The following is a 17,127-nucleotide window of genomic DNA, read 5'->3' on the forward strand; positions in this document are numbered from 1 at the left end:
CTTACCAAACACCTGGTCACCTGAGCTGCTCGGACCTGGGAAGGGCAGAAACCACAGGCCCAAATGAGTCTGCCCCTCTGAGGACTACCCGAGTACCTGAACCTGAGCAGCTTAGACCTGGGAAGTGCATACAACACAGGGCTGGCTTCAGAGAGTTCCCAGCAAAGCAACCTAGAGCCTAAGCAGTGTAGACAGGGAAAGCACACACGCCGTGAGCGGGGGCAAACCCAGTGTGGCCGAGACACTGTGAGCACACACCAGTGTTATTTGTTTGCAGCGTCTCTCCCTCCCCACAGCACGACTGAACAAGTGAGCCTAAAAAAAGTGTCCACCACCACCCACTTGTGTCAGGGCAGAAATTAGACACTGAAGAGACCAGCAAACAGAAGAAGCTAAACCAGGGGGAACCTCATTGGAAATGACAGGTGCAATAGATTAAAACCCTGTAGTTAGTACCAACTACATAGGAAGGGGCCTATGGATCTTGAGAAATATAAGCCGGATCAAGGAAGTATCCAAAAATGAACTGAACCCACAATACTCACAACAACACCAGAGAAAGTCCTAGATATATTTCTACTATCATTCTTTGTTTTAATTATTTTTAATTTTTTAAGTCCTCTATTACTCCTTTAATTTTCATTTTCATAACCTACTATTACTTCGCAAAAAGAGAGAGAGACCCCATTTTTTAAAGCAAACTTCATATATATATATATATATATATATATATATAATCATTTTTGTGACTTTGTTGTTTTTTTTTTTTTTTCCCTTTCTTTTTTTGAAAGAAAAAAAAATCCAACCTCTACTCTAGATTTTTAATCTTTGCTTTTTGGTATTTGTTATCAATTTTGTGCCTTTAAGGACGCAATCTTCAGTACCCATTTTTACTTGGGAGCAAGATTACTGGCTTGACTGCTCTCTTCCTGCTTTGAATTCTCCTTTTTCTCCACCAGCTCGCCTCCATCTCCTCCCTCCCCCTTCTCTTCTCTACCCAACTCTGTGAATCTCTTTGTGTGTTCCGAACGGTGAAGAACACTTAGGGAACTGATTATTGGCTAAATCTCTCTCTCCTTTTGATTCTCCCCTTTATCCTCCTGGCCACCTCTGTCTCCTTCCTCACTCTTCTTTTCTCTGTGTAACTCCGTGAACGTCTCTGAGCAGTCCAGATTGTGGAGTGCACATAAGGAAGTGATTACTGGCTAGCTTTCTCTATCTCCTTTTGATTCCACCTCATCTCATCCTGGTCACCTCTATCTCCCTCCTCCCTCTTCTCTTCTCCATGTAATTCTGTGAACCTCTCTGGGTGTCCCTCACTGTGGAGAGACTTTTCACCTTTACCCTAGATGTTTTATCAACAGTGCTGTATAGATGGAGAAGTCTTGAGGCTGCTGTAAAAGTAAGACTGAAAACCAGAGGCAGGAGGCTTAAGTCCAAATCCTGAGAACACCAGAGAACTCCTGACTCCAGAGAACATTAATCAACAGGAGCTCATCAAACGCCTCCATACCTACACTGAAACCAAGCACCACCCAAGGGCCAACAAGTTCCAGAACAAGACATACCACACAAATTCTCCAGCAACACAGGAACACAGCCCTGAGCATCAATATACAGGCTGCTCAAAGTCACTCCAAACCCACTGACATCTCATAATTCATTACTGGACACTACATTGCACTCCAGAGAGAAGAAATCCAGCTCCACCCACCAGAGCACCGACACAAGCTTTGCTAACCAGAAAACTTTGACAAGCCACTACACCATCTACAGTGATTTTGGAGTCAAAAAAAATAAAGTCTGACACTGTTTCCACTGTTTCCCCATCTATTTCCCATGAAGTGATGGGACCAAATGCCATGATCTTCGTTTTCTGAATGTTGAACTTCAAGCCAACTTGTTCACTCTCCTCTTTCACTTTCATCAAGAGGCTTTTTAGTTCCTCTTCACTTTCTGCCATAAGGGTGGCGTCATCTGCATATCTGAGGTTATTGATATTTCTCCTGGCAATCTTGATTCCAGCTTGTGCTTCTTCCAGCCCAGCGTTTCTCATGATGTACTCTGCATAGAAATTAAATAAACAGGGTGACAATATACAGCCTTGATGTACTCCTTTTCCTATTTGGAACCAATCTGTTGTTCCATGTCCAGGTCTAACTGTTGCTTCTTGACCTGCATATAGGTTTCTCAAGAGGCAGGTCAGGTGGTCTGGGATTCCCACCTCTTTCAGAATTTTCCACAGTTTATTGTGATCCACACAGTCAAAGGCTTTGGCATAGTCAATAAAGCAGAAATAGATGTTTTTCTGGAACTCTCTTGCTTTTTCCATGATCCAGCAGATGTTGGCAATTTTATCTCTGTTTCCTCTGCCTTTTCTAAAACCAGTTTGAACATCTAGAAGTTCACGGTTCACGTACTGCTGAAGTCTGGCTTGGAGAACGTTCAGCATTACTTCACTAGCATGTGAGATGAGTCCAACTGTGTTGTAGTTTGAGGATTCTTTGGCATTGCCTTTCTTTGGGATTGGAATGAAAACTGACCTTTTCCAGTCGTGTGGCCACTGCTGAGTTTTCCAAATTTGCTGGCATATTGAGTGCAGCACTTTCACAGCATCATATACCAGGATTTGAAATAGCTCGACTGGAATTCCATCACTTCCACTAGCTTTCTTCTTTGTGATGCTTTCTAAGGCCCACGTGACTTCACATTCCAGGATGTCTGGCTCTAGGTCAGTGATCACACCATCGTGATTATCTTGGTCTTGAAGATCTTTTTTTTGTACAATTCTGTGTATTCCTGCCACCTCTTCTTAATATCTTCTGCTTCTGTTAGGTCCATACCATTTCTGTCCTTTATTGAGCCCATCTTTGCAGGAAATGTTCCCTTGGTATCTCTGATTTTCTTGAAGAAATCTCTAGTCTTTCCCATTCTGTTGTTTTCCTCTATTTCTTTGCATTGATCGCTGAGGAAGGCTTTCTTATCTCTCCTTGTTATTTTTTCGAACTCTGCATTCAGCCCAAGACACATATTAATCAAATTAACAAAGATCAAATATAAAGAACAAATATTAAAAACACCAAGGGAAAAACAACAAATAACACACAAGGGGATTCCCATAAGGATAACAGCTGATCTTTCAATAGAAACTCTTCAGGCCAGGAGGAAATGGCAGGACATACTTAAAGTGATGAAAGATAATAACCTACAGCCCAGATTACTGTACCCAGCAAGGATCTCATTCAAATATGAAGGAGAAATCAAAAGCTTTACAGATAAGCAAAAGCTGACAGAATTCAGCACCACCAAACCAGCTCTCCAACAAGTGCTAAAGGATCTTCTCTAGAAAGGAAACACAAAAAGCGTGTATAAACTCAAACCCAAAACAATAAATGGCAACGCCATCATACTTATCAATAATCACCTTAAACGTAAATGGGTTGAATGCCCCAACCAAAAGACAAAGACCGGCTGAATGGATACAGAAACAAGACCCCTATATATGTTGGCTACAAGACACCCACCTCAAAACAAGGGACACATACAGACTGAAAGTGAAAGGCTGGAAAAAGATATTCCACGCAAATAGAGACCAAAAGAAAGCAGGAGTAGCAATACTCATATCAGATAAAATAGACTTTAAAACAGTATAATATATAGCAATGAAAAATAATGTTACTGCTGAATGTCACATCATGAATAAACCTCACAAAAAAGTTGTTGAATGACAGAAGACAGACACAAATAGGTCTTACTGTATTATTCTAGTAACATGAAGTTCAAAAGCAGAATCAAAATTAAACTCTGGACATAGAGATCAGAATATTTATTGTTTTGAAAAGATGTTGACTGCAAGTGGAGCCCTAAGGGGCTGAAAATATTCTTTGACTGCAAGTGGACCTATGAGGGGCTAAAAATATTCTTTATCAGGGCTAGGGGTTGCGTTTAAGTTCCTTCCAGAAAGCAGATCTAAAATAGGAAAGGTGAGAAAGTCAAAGGACACTGCAATGACAAAGGAAGCTTTATAGGTAAGACTTTACTTAGGGACATGATACCAGGTATTAGGAGTGGGAGACTTGGCAAGTACAACAGGAGAGAAAATCCAAACAGTGGTGTATTATCAGAGTGGTCACCACTCCAGAAAACTAGAATCTGATCCCACTGGAAGCCTCTGAGGAATTCCACAGACTGTGGCTCAGTGCTGTAAGCCTGAGGCCTACGAGGGTAGCACATATCCATGACCTGACTCATGTCCCCGAAGAGCTATGTTCCCCTGTGCACCAAGGAGTGTTCATCCCCCACACTTGCAGTTTTGAGCATCCAAACATGATAAGCAGCTGCTCACAGATGTCCCAACCACATCATAAGAAAAGCCTTAGTGTGAAAATGCAGAAGATAGACAGTGCAGATGACGTTAGGTTCTCTAACCAATTTTCATCTTAGCAATGGCTGGGGAAAAAATACTGGGCTGAGAAGATGTGAAGCATAAGAAGGGTCTGACACGATCTGATTTTTCTGAGCAAACAAAAAATATATTCACAAGATCAATCAATTTTTTTCATAGGAAAACTTACAATACACCAGTCTGGTCAGTAACTGTTTATCTCCCAGTGACATCTAGTGGTGAAATATGAACATTCACAAGATTCAGTTTACAGCTTTTAATGGTGTCTAAAAGGAAATTCCTCAGTAAATTCTATGTAGCCTAGTTTCACTCCATTCTGAATCAAAAGCTCAGTACCCGATGTAGACAGACACATTCAGTGACAGCTATTCATCTGTTGGGACACTTATTTTAACCCACCACTTCAAGAAGAGCAGGCAAACTCACTTTGGTACCGTGTAATTAACTATCAGTTCATTAATGTGGGGAGCTTTGTAGTAAGACTTTTCTGTAAGTGGAGACTTTTATCTGACTTTGGGCTAATTCCCCCGTATTTTTCCCATGGTTATAATCAGCCTTAAATGTGATCTCTACATTGCATTTGTGATCTAAAAAATCCTAATTTCTCCAGCTTTGGGGAGTCACTCTAGTTAAATCTTCAAATTAAAATATCTATGAGAAAGTATACCAAGTAAATTCCTTTAAGCCCATTTAATTCCATTATTCGCCAGCCTGGGCTCGATGCACGATACTGGGTGCTTAGGGCTGGTGCACTGGGACGACCCAGAGGGATGGTATGGGGAAGGAGGAGGGAGGAGGGTACAGGATGGGGAACACATGTATACCTGTGGCGGATTCATTTTGATATCCCACATGTAGGCCCATGCACCACAACTACTGAGCCTGTGTTCTAAGACCGGCGAGGTGCAACCACTGAGCTCATGTGCTGCAACCGCTGAAGCCCTCACCCTTGTGGAGCCCATGCCCCACGAGAAGAGAAGTCATTGCAATAAAAGCCTGGGGCACCAAAACGAAGAGTGACCCCCACTAGCCACTACTAGAGAAAAGCCCAAGCAGCAACCAAGACCCAACACAGCCAAAAATAAATAAATAAAATTACTTTTTAAAAAAGAATATTACACCATGATCAAGTGGGATTTACTTCTGGAACGCAAAGACGGTTCAACAACACAAATCAATAAATGTGATACACAACATTAACAAAATAAAAATTGAAAATTGTATGATGATCTTTATAGATTCAGAAAAGGCCTTTGACAAAATTCAACAACCTTTCATGACAAGGAAAAAATTCTCAATAAATTAGATACAGATGGAATATACCTCAACACAGTAAAGGCAGTGTATTACAAATCAACAGCTAAAATTATGCTCAATGTTGAAACCCTGAAAGTTTTTCCTCTGTGATTAGGTACAAGACAAAGATACATACTATTGACAATTTAAGTCAACATAGTACCTGAAGTTTTCTGGCCAGAGCACTTAGATAAGGAAAAACTTAAAGGCATCTAAGTTAGAAAAGAAGTAAAACTGTATCTATTTGCAGATGACAATCGTATATATAGAAAACTCTAAAAACTCAACCAAAAAACTGGAACTAATAAACAAATTTAGTAAAATTGAAAGGTACAAAAATCAGTATACAAAATATCAGTTGCATTTCCAAATATTAACAATGAACTCTTAGAAAAATAAATTAAGAAAACAATCCCATTTACAATAAAATTAAAAAGAATAAAACACTTGGGAATAAATTAACCAAGCAGGTAAAAGATCAGTATATTCAGATCCATGAGACACTTGAGCCATGAACTGACACTCTGGCTAAGTGGCCAGAACCCACAGCTCCTCTCCTGGGGCAGAGCACACATTCAGCGCAGGGCATCCCTGACTCATCAGGGACATGAGGATCCAGAATTGGGGGCTCTCTGGTGGACAAAGTATTTTGAAACCCTGGAGAAGAAGAAAAATTCTCAAAAGCAGATGAAGGAATCTTTTGTCAGTGACCACAATGGAACAAGCATGCTGGAAATCATTGAGGGCTTAGGCTTGCCTACACTCCTTATCCTGTGCAGAGGGCTGGGGATCATTTTCTCACAGCACTTATCTTTTTCCTCACACACTTGGAGACCTTGATTCTTCATTGACTTTGCTTTCTTGATAGTTCCCCTGGTAACAATTTTGACCACTTTCTCTACATTTGTTCTCCTTGAGCATCTTGTAATTATCTTTGGGGCCGGGCTGTTCTATAAAATATACTGCAAGAAAATTTGATATGTCAGAATGCTTGTCTGGAAAATTCTTGAAAAATTCTTGAAAGTCAGTCTGGACTCAGAATACATTCCAGGCATCTCTTGTTTTCATGTAATTGACAGTGCATTTACTGCTGTTGCCATTTTGGCTATAGACTTCCCATGTTTTCCTAGAAGACTTCCCAAAATCGGTGTCTATGGAATAGGAGCAATGGATTTTCAAATAGGAAGATTTCTTTTGAGGACTGCAATGATTTCTCCAAAGATTAGAAGAAAATATACAAAGGGTCCAGATTTTATTTTACGAAGTCACTGTACTATGGCCATTAGTCTTCCTAGGAATGGGATGATTAATTATTATAAGATCTGTAGGATCTCAGTAACATTTAACTGAGTATGGAGTTCAATGGAACATTTCCTTTACCTTAATAGTTGTGAAATTTATAGCATCACAGCTCTTGATTATTTTTCCCCTAAATAAACTCTTGATTGTGGCCATCAACATTACTGTATTATACCAACTAGTCTTGAATTTACCCCATTGAAGAGATTAATTTTGTATGGCACAGGGGTTGGTTTACTAAATGCCAACAGAGAAAAAAATAATCTCTACCTTGTGGTATATCACAGTACTCATGGCTAGTGTTCACACTATGTCAAATGAACTTAAAAAAACAAATCACTTATCAAAGACTGGAAAAAAGTAACATATAATCTGCTGACATCTATTGGCCTCTTCATATCACTTTACATAGTTCAGAAAAATGTAGAAGTAGCATCTTAAAGAATGGACACATTAGCCTTTTATATTTGAGTAATTGCTTCTTACCTAATCCTCCTTAGTAGTTTAATACTGGGTGGTATAATTTTGAGTTTTGACAAATTTCTAATTAAGGGTACAGTATTACCATGTTCTTGGAAATTTATTCCATCACATGCTGCAAATAAAAAGCATTCAGAATATCCACTCTTTGAAGCTGAAAGAAAACCAACTCTTGGTTTAATCACAGCAATGAACAGAAACAAATTAATTTTTTCTTGCTGTCAAATGTAACAATGACAAAATCAACCTCTTAGTATATACATTACACAGATGTCCATTGTGGGCTTTATTTGTGCTCAAGCTCCGTATGTTATCAACTGCTTAATTATATATATATAATTAAGCAGTTGATAACATACATAATATATATATGATAACATACATAATATATATACATATATATATGAAAGACTAGAGATCTCTTCAAGAAAATTAGAGATACCAAGGGAGCATTTCATGCAAAGATGGGCTCGATAAAGGACAGAAGTGGTATGGACCTAACAGAAGCAGAAGATATTAAGAAGAGGTGGCAGGAATACACAGAAGAACTGTACAAAAAAAGATCTTCATGACCCAGATAATCACGATGGTATGATCACTCACCTAGAGCCAGACATTCTGGAATGTGAAGTCAAGTGGGCCTTAGAAAGCATCACTATGAACAAAGTTAGTGGAGGTGATGGAATTCCAGTTGAGCTACTTCAAATCCTGGAAGATGATGCTGTGATAGTGCTGCACTCAATATGCCAGGAAATTTGGAAAACCCAGCAGTGGCCACAGGACTGGAAAAGGTCAGTTTTCATTCCATTCCCAAAGAAACGCAATGCCAAAGAATGCTCAAACTACCGCACAATTGCACTCATCTCACATGCTACTAAAGTAATGCTCAAAATTCTCCAAGCCAGGCTTCAGCAATATGTGAACCGTGAACTTCCAGATGTTCAAGCTGGTTTTAGAAAAGGCAGAGGAACCGGAGATCAAATTGCCAACATCCGCTGGATCATGGAAAAAGCATGTGAGTTCCAGAAAAACATCTATTTCTGCTTTATTGACTATGCCAAAGCCTTTGACTGTGTGGATCACAATAAACTGTGGAAAATTCTGAAAGAAATGGGAATACCAGACCACCTGACCTGCCTCTTGAGAAACCTATATGTAGGTCAAGAAGCAACAGTTCGAACTGGACATGGAACAACAGACTGGCTCCAAATAGGAAAAGGAGTACATCATGGCTGTATATTGTCACCCTGCTTATTTAACTTCTATGCAGAGTACATCATGAGAAACGCTGGACTGGAAGAAGCACAAGCTGGAATCAAGATTGCCAGGAGAAATCTCAATAACCTCAGATGTGCAGATGACACCACCCTTATGGCAGAAAGTGAAGAGGAACTAAGAAGCCTCTTGATGAAAGTGAAAGTGGAGAGTGAAAAAGTTGGCTTAAAGCTCAACATTCAGAAAACGAAGATCATGGCATTTGGTCCCATCACTTCATGGCAAATAGATGGGGAAACAGTGGAAACAGTGTCAGACTTTATTTTTGGGGGCTCCAAAATCACTGCAGATGGTGACTGCAGCCATGAAATTAAAAGACGCTTACTCCTTGGAAGGAAAGTTATGACCAACCTAGATAGCATATTGAAAAGCAGAGACATTACTTTGCCACCAAAGTTCCATCTAGTTAAGGCTATGGTTTTTCCAGTGGTCATGTATCGATGGGAGAATCAGACTGTGAAGAAAGCTTAGCACTGAAGAATTGATGGTTTTGAACTGTGGTGTTGGAGAAGACTCTTGAGAGTCCCTTGGACTGCAAGGAGATCCAACCAGTCCATCCTAAAGGAGATCAGCCCTGGGTGTTCTTTGGAGGGAATGATGCTAAAGCTGAAGGTCCAGTACTTTGGCCACCTCATGCAAAGAGCTGACTCATTGGAAAAGACTCTGATGCTGGGAGGGATTGGGGGCATAAGGAGAAGGGAATGACAGAGGATGAGATGGCTGGATGGCGTCACCGACTCGATGGACATGAGTTTGAGTGAACTCTGGGAGTTGGTGATGGACAGGGAGGCCTGGCGTGCTGTGATTCATGGGGTAGCAAAGAGTCAGATATGACTGAGCGATTGAACTGAACTGAACTGAATTATATATGTATTGCACTTGCAACACAAGACTATAGAATCTTGGTGATGAATAGGAGTCAGATATATTTTGAGCAATATAATTTTAATGAGGAAGAGAAAACATAAAATGTGAAGAAAATAGGACTTTTTGGCAACCCAACGTTAACTATAATTTATTATAAAATTCTTTCATTACTACTCTAAAAGTAATGATACTTAATATTTTAAAATCTATCTCAACACTATGTAAAACAAACCAATACAGAAGAAACCAAGCCTTGTGACTTGTTAGAATATATATATTCCAATATATTTTAAAGAATATTTTAAAGAAACTGTTGTGTTTATAGTTGTGATGCTAGAAGATTAAAGGAATGGAAAGGAGGATTTTTACTTTCCATCTTATATTACCTATTATGAGTCTGTATTTTTATTGTATGAATCACTTTTATAATATTTACATTAAAAAATCTCAATTGTGGAATTGTGAAAAAAATTATTAGACATTGATGAAAGGAATTTAAGACAGAAATAAATAGGATGATAATCCATATTCATAGATTGGAAGAATTATTAATGTTAAAATATCCATGCTACCCAAAATAGTCAATAGATCCTGTGAAATCCCTATCAAAATTTCATTGGAATTTTCATAGGAATACAACAAACAATCCTGAAATTTATGTAAAGCCACAAAACACTTTGAGTAGTCAAAGCAAACTTGAGAAAGAACAAAGCTGGAGTCATCACACTTCCTGACTTCAAACTACATTACAAAGTTTTAGTAATCAAAACAGTGTGGCATTGGCCTAAAAATAGACACATAGATCAGTGGAATAGAATAGAAATCCCAGTAGTAATCTCATGCATATATGGTTAATTAATTTTTGATGTAGGCACCAAGAATATACGATGGGGAAAGGATAGTCTCTTCAATAAATGGTGCTGGGATATCTACATGCAAAAGAATGAAACTAGGCTTCTATATTACACTGCACATAAAAATCAACTCAAAATTGATTAAAAATTTGGATGTAAGACCTAAAACTATTAAAACCACAGAATAAAACAGGGATAAGCACCTTAACATTGGTATTGGCAATAATTTCTTTTAATATATTGCTGGTAAAAATATCACTAACTTCAGATATGTGGATGATATCACTCTAATGGCAGAAAGCGAGGAGGAAATAAAGAGCTTCTTGATGAGGGTGAAAGAAGAGAGTGAAAAAACAGGCTAAAAACTCAACATTCAAAAAACTAAGATCACAGAATCTGGTGCCATCACTTCATGTCAGATAGATTAGGGAAAAAGTGGAAGCAGTGACAGATTTTATTTTCTTGGGCTGCCAATCAATGAGGACAGTGACTATAGCCATGAATTTAAAAGACTCTTACTCCTTGAAAGGAATGCTATGGCAAATCTAGACAGTGTATTAAAAAGCAGAGACATCACTTTGCCAACAAAGGCCCATATTGTCAAAGCTATGGTTTTTCCAGTAGTCATGTATACATGTGAGAGTTGGACCATTAAAGAAGCCTGAGCACTGAAGAATTGATGTCTTTGAATTGTGGTGCTTGAGAAGACTCTTGAGAGTCCCTTGGACAGCAGGGAGATCAAACCAGTCAATTCTAAAGGAAATTCATCTGGTATATTCACTGGAAGGACTGATGCTGAGGCTAAAGCTCCAATACTTTGGCCACCTAATGTGAAGAGCTAACTCACTGAAAAAGATTCTGATGCTGGGAAAGATTGAAAACAAAAGGAGAAGAGGGCAGCAGAGGATGAGATAGCATCACCAACTCAATGGACATGATCTGAGCAAACTCTGAGAGATAGTGAAGGACAGGGAAACCTGGTATGCTGCAGCTCACGGGGTTGCAAAGAGTTGGACACAACTTAGTCACTGAACAATACCAATGGTGCCAAAAGCAAAGGCAACAAAAGCAAAAATAAACAACTGGGACTACATCAACTAAAAAGCTGCTAAGTAGCAAATGAAACCATCAACTAAATGAACATACAGCCTATGGAATGGGAGAAAACGTTTGCAAAGGATATATTTAATAAGAAGTTATTATCCAAAATATACAAAGAACTCATACAACTCATAAGCAAAAATAACAACCAATAAAAAATAGGCAAAGAACCTGAATATACATTTTTCCAAAGAAAACAGGTATTTTAAAAGTTCCTCAACCTGACATCATCAAGAAAATGAAAATCTCAATTTTGTTTGACCACAGGGCCTGCAGTAACCTTAAACCCATGAAAGCACATGTCCTGATTTGCAGCCCATGGAGTCATATATAAATTCCTAATATGACTTCTCCAGCAATGCCTGGGATCAACAGTTCTGTTTGCTTGCTTCCCAGTGCCTTCCCCTTTGTTGTTGTTCAGTCACTCAGTCATGTCCGACTCTTTGCCACCCGGTGGACTACAGCACGCCAGGCTTCCCTGTCCTTCACTATCTCCTGGAGTTTGCTCAAACTCATGTCCATTGAGTCGGTGATGCCATTCAACCATCTCATCCTCTGTCACCCGCTTCTCCTAGTGCCTTCAATCTTTCCCAGCACTAGGGTCTTTTCCAGTGAGTCAGCTCTTTGCATCAGGTGACCAAAATATTTGAGATTCAACTTCAGCATCAGTCCTTCCAATGAATATTCAAGATGATTTCCTTTAAGATTGACTGGTTTGATCTCCTTGCAATCCAAGGGACTCTCAAGAGTCTTCTCCAACATCACAGTTAGAAAGTATCAATTCTTCAGCATTCAGCCTTTTTTATCATCCAGCTTTCACATCCGTACATGACTACTGGAAAAACCTTCCTCTAGTTTTCCCCTTAATATGACCCTAGAGGGGCTTTCCAGACTCCCACTCTTTTGGTTCTAATTGCCCAGTTAGCCTTAACCTGGGAACCCCAAAGCATGCCACCCAAAGACCCTAATAAAGGCATGTACCCCACATCTGTCTCTCTGTCTGCACTCTACCTTGACCTCCTGATGTGGTCCCTCTGCTGCTGATGCTGCTGCTAAGTCACTTCAGTCCTGTCCAACTCTGTGCGAACCCATAAACGGCAGTCCACTAGGCTCCTCTGTCCCTGGGATTCTCCAGGCAAGAATACTGGCTTCTGCTGCTGAGTCACTTCAGTCATGTCTGACTCTATGCGACCCCATAGACGGCAACCCACCAGGCTCCCCTGTCCCTAGGATTCTTCAGGCAAGAACACTCGAGTGGGCTGCCATTTCCTTCTCCAATGCATGAAAGTGAAAAGTGAAAGGGAAGTCACTCAGTCGTGTCCAACTCTTCGCCACCCCATGGACTGCAGCCTACCAGGCTCCTCCACCCATGGGATTTTCCAGGCAAGAGTACTGGAGTGGGTTGCCATTGCCTTCTTCGTGGTCCCTCTAGGCTTGCCAAATACCTCCAGGACCTGTGAGTAGTAAACTTCTATTTCAATTTCTCTCCTGGTCTGTTGTTGAACATCAGCTCACCTCATGCTCCACTTAACAAGGGCAAACTTTAAAAAAAAAAAAATCTTAACAAAATACATATAATGGAACATATTCAGCCTTTAAAAAGAAGAAAATCCTTCCATTTGTGACAGCATAGGTAAGCACAGAGAGCATTATGCTAAATCAGCCAGACAAGAACCAGACAAATACTGAATGGTATTACTCATATGTGGAATATTTTTCTTTTAAAGTCAAGTTCATAGCAAAAGTTATTAGCAACAGAGTATAAAACGGTGGTTACCAGTAACTACGGGATGGAGGAATGAGAAGTTGGTAAAAGGATACAACCTTTGAATTATAAGATAAATAAAGTCTAAGGATCTAAGGCAGTGTATGGTGACTTGAGTTGAGAATACTGTATTGCATAATTGAAATTCGCTAAGATAGTAGAACTTAGCTCTCTTACATAAAAAGATCAAAATGTGAGGTGATGTACGTGTTAATCAACTCAGTTGTGGGAAGACTTTCACAATATGTATGTACATCAAATCATCATGTTTTACACTTTAAATATATTATAATTTTGTCAAGCAAAGCTCAATGAACCTGAGATAAGTTATTTGGGTCTGTATAAAATTCTACATCTAAAAATTAGGAAGTACATGAGCTCCTCAAGCATATAAGAATCAAATATATAAATGGCTATGTTCTAAGACATAAAGTCCCAATACTTTTCAATGAACAGGTAGCTTATAAACTCTGTTCACATTCTCTGACCATAGCATCACTAACCTAAAGTTAATAACAAAAAAATAAGTGCTTAAATTTCCATATACTTGGTTTACAAACCTACTTCTGGGGAATTTATTAGTCAAAAGAGAAAATATGCTGAAAAAAAAGCTTAAGACCAAAGAACAATAAAAATATTACACATCAAAACCTGTGAGATGTACAGTTTTACTGTCTGGGTTCTGAAGGTAGATTCTATGTAAATTAGATTAATATTTTTCTTTTGTTGCTCAAATCTTTTATCCCTATGCTGACTTTTTCAGCTACTGTACTTACTAATAATTGTGAGAGTTGTATTGAAACCTCCCTTGAAAGTCCATCAATTTTTGAGTAAAGTGGAATTTCAAGAGAAATCTGTAGACTTTACAATGTTTGTATTGGAACAAGGAAACACTGAAATTTTGTGAGCTAGATGACCTGTTTAAGACATTGCCAATTGCCTGGGCATGCTTTGGTTGTGGTAACAGGAGCCTGCAGGTTTGCAGGTCCTGGACAGGAGGATGAGTGGGGGTCAGCCATGAGAAACCAGCTTGAGTGGAGTTTCCTGTAAAAAAAAGAGGGACTATGTGTAACGGTCTGAATTTTGCATGGCAATGGCCTTCTTATTGTCAGCACGGAAAAGCAAAGATCCGAATTCCCAAGTCAGAGCCTGGATCCCAAAGGCAGAAAACAAGACAGTAGGGATTAGATGCAATAGCAATGACCTGCTACCTTGGACAGTAATCTGGATACCAAATATCTTTACATGTGCCATTATGAGCTGAATGTCATCACAAACAAAAATTTGGCTGATATGAAAGTGTGTGTGTTGCCTTGTTCCCATGTAATGAATGCATAGGCTTGTCATCCAGGCCAATATAAAAGAAGCTATTTCCATGTCTGATAAATACCATGATAGTGATAAGACAACAGCCGTCAGGCTCATATTTAATATGGCTAGGTTCAAATTCAGGAAATTCACACTGAAGTACAACAAGAGTGTTACTGACTTTTCAATTAACAGCAGATGGAGCCAGAAATTTCTGTGAGCCCCATCTCATTAAATCTCCAGGAAACTGGGATTACTCTCTGCTAAGAAATTCCTAATGCCTTTCTTCTTGAATTTACACATAACTTTTTAACAGTCAGGACGGATACCCCATGCCCAAGGTAAGAGAACCCAAGTAAGACGGTTGGTATTGCAAGACGGCATCAGAGGGCAGACACACTGAAACCATACTCACAGAAAACTAGTCAATCTAATCACACTAGGACCACAGCCTTGTCTAACTCAATGAAACTAAGCCATGCCTGTGGGGCAACCCAATACGGGCGGGTCATGGTGGAGATACCTGACAGAATGTGGTTCATTGGAGAAGGGAATAACAAACCACTTCAGTATTCTTGCCTTGAGAACCCCATGAACAGTATGAAAAGGCGAAATGATAGGATACTGAAAGAGTAACTCCCTACGTCAGTAGGTGCCCAATATGCGACTGGAGATCAGTGGAGAAATAACTCCAGAAACAATGAAGGGATGGACTCAAAGCAAAAAGAATACCCAGCTGTGGATGTGACTGGTGATAGAAGCAAGGTCCAATGCTGTAAAGAGCAATATTGCATAGGAACCTGGAATGTCAGGTCCGTGAATCAAGGCAAACTGGAAGTGATCAAACAAGAGATGGCAAGAGTGAATGTCGACATTCTAGGAATCAGCGAACTGAAATGGACTGGAATGGGTGAATTTAACTCAGATGACCATTATATCTACTACTGCGGGCAGGAATCCCTCAGAAGAAATGGAGTAGCCATCATGGTCAACAAAAGAGTCCGAAATGCAGAACTTGGATGCAATCTCAAAAATGACAGAATGATCTCTGTTCGTTTCCAAGGCAAACCATTAAATATCACAGTAATCCAAGTCTATACCCCAAACAGTAACAATGAAGAAGCGCAAGTTGAAAGGTTCTACAAGACCTTTTAGAACTAACACCCAAAAAAGATGCCCTTTTCATTATAGGGGACTGGAATGCACAAGTAGGAAGTCAAGAAACACGTGGAGTAACAGGCAAATTTGGCCTTGGAATACGGAATGAAGCAGGGCAAAGACTAATAGAGTTTTGCCAAGAAAATGCACTGGTCATAACAAACACCCTCTTCCAACAACACAAGAGAAGACTCTAAACATGGACATCACCAGATGGTCAACACCGAAATCAGATGGATTATATTCTTTGCAGCCAAAGATGGAGAAGCTCTATACAGTCAGCAAAAAAAAGACCAGGAAATGACTGTGGCTCAGACCATGAACTCCTTATTGTCAAATTCAGACTTAAATTGAAGAAAGTAGGGAAAAGCACTAGACCATTCAGGTATGACCTAAATCAAATCCCTTAAAATTATACAGTGGAAGTGAGAAATAGATTTAAGGGCCTAGATCTCATAGGTAGAGTGCCTGACGAACTATGGACTGAGGTTCGTGACACTGTACAGGAGACAGGGATGAAGACCATGTCCATGGAAAAGAAATGCAAAAAAGCAAAATGGCTGTCTGGGGAGGCCTTACAAATAGCTGTGAAAGGAAGAGAAGTGAAAAGCAAAGGAGAAAAGGAAAGATATAAGCATCTGAATGCAGAGTTCCAAAGAATAGCAAGAAGAAATAAGAAAGCCTTCTTCAGCGACCAATGCAAAGAAATAGAGGAAAACAACAGAATAGGAAACACTAGAGATCTCTGCAAGAAAATTAGAGATACCAAGGGAACATTTAATGCAAAGATGGGCTCGATAAAGGACAGAAATGGTATGGACCTAATATAAACAGAAGATATTAAAAACAGATGGCAAGAATACACAGATCAGATCAGATCACTCGCTCACTCATGTCCTACTCTTTGTGACCCAATGAATCGTGGCACGCCAGGCCTCCCTGTCCATCACCAACTCCAGAAGTTCACTCAAACTCATGTCCATCGAGTCAGTGATGCCATCCAGCCATCTCATCCTCTGTCATCCCCTTCTCCTCTTGCCCCTAAGCCCTCCTAGCATCAGAGTCTTTACCAATGAGTCAACTCTTCACATCAGGGGGCCAAAGTACTGGAGTTTTAGCTTGAGCATCATTCCTTCCAGAGAAATCCCAGGGCTGATCTCCTTCAGAATGGCCTGGTTGGATCTCCTTGCAGTCCAAGGGGCTCTCAAGAGTCTTCTCCAACACCACAGTTCAAAAGCATCAATTCTTCAATGCTCAGCCTTCTTCACAGTCCAACTCTCACATCCATACATGACCAGACATCCTGGAATGTGAAGTCA

General features: G+C 39.8%; 2 pseudogenes; both read left to right on the forward strand.

Moving 5' to 3' along the window:
- The first annotated feature begins 6,196 nt into the window (after positions 1-6,196).
- LOC113882843 lies at positions 6,197-7,805 on the forward strand (annotated as a pseudogene).
- Positions 7,806-14,342: 6,537 nt separating this feature from the next.
- Positions 14,343-14,870, forward strand: LOC113882847 (annotated as a pseudogene).
- The last annotated feature ends 2,257 nt before the right edge of the window (positions 14,871-17,127 follow it).

The sequence above is a fragment of the Bos indicus x Bos taurus genome, chromosome 3, assembly GCF_003369695.1.
Source record: "Bos indicus x Bos taurus breed Angus x Brahman F1 hybrid chromosome 3, Bos_hybrid_MaternalHap_v2.0, whole genome shotgun sequence".
In the NCBI taxonomy this organism is placed as follows: Eukaryota; Metazoa; Chordata; class Mammalia; order Artiodactyla; family Bovidae; genus Bos; species Bos indicus x Bos taurus.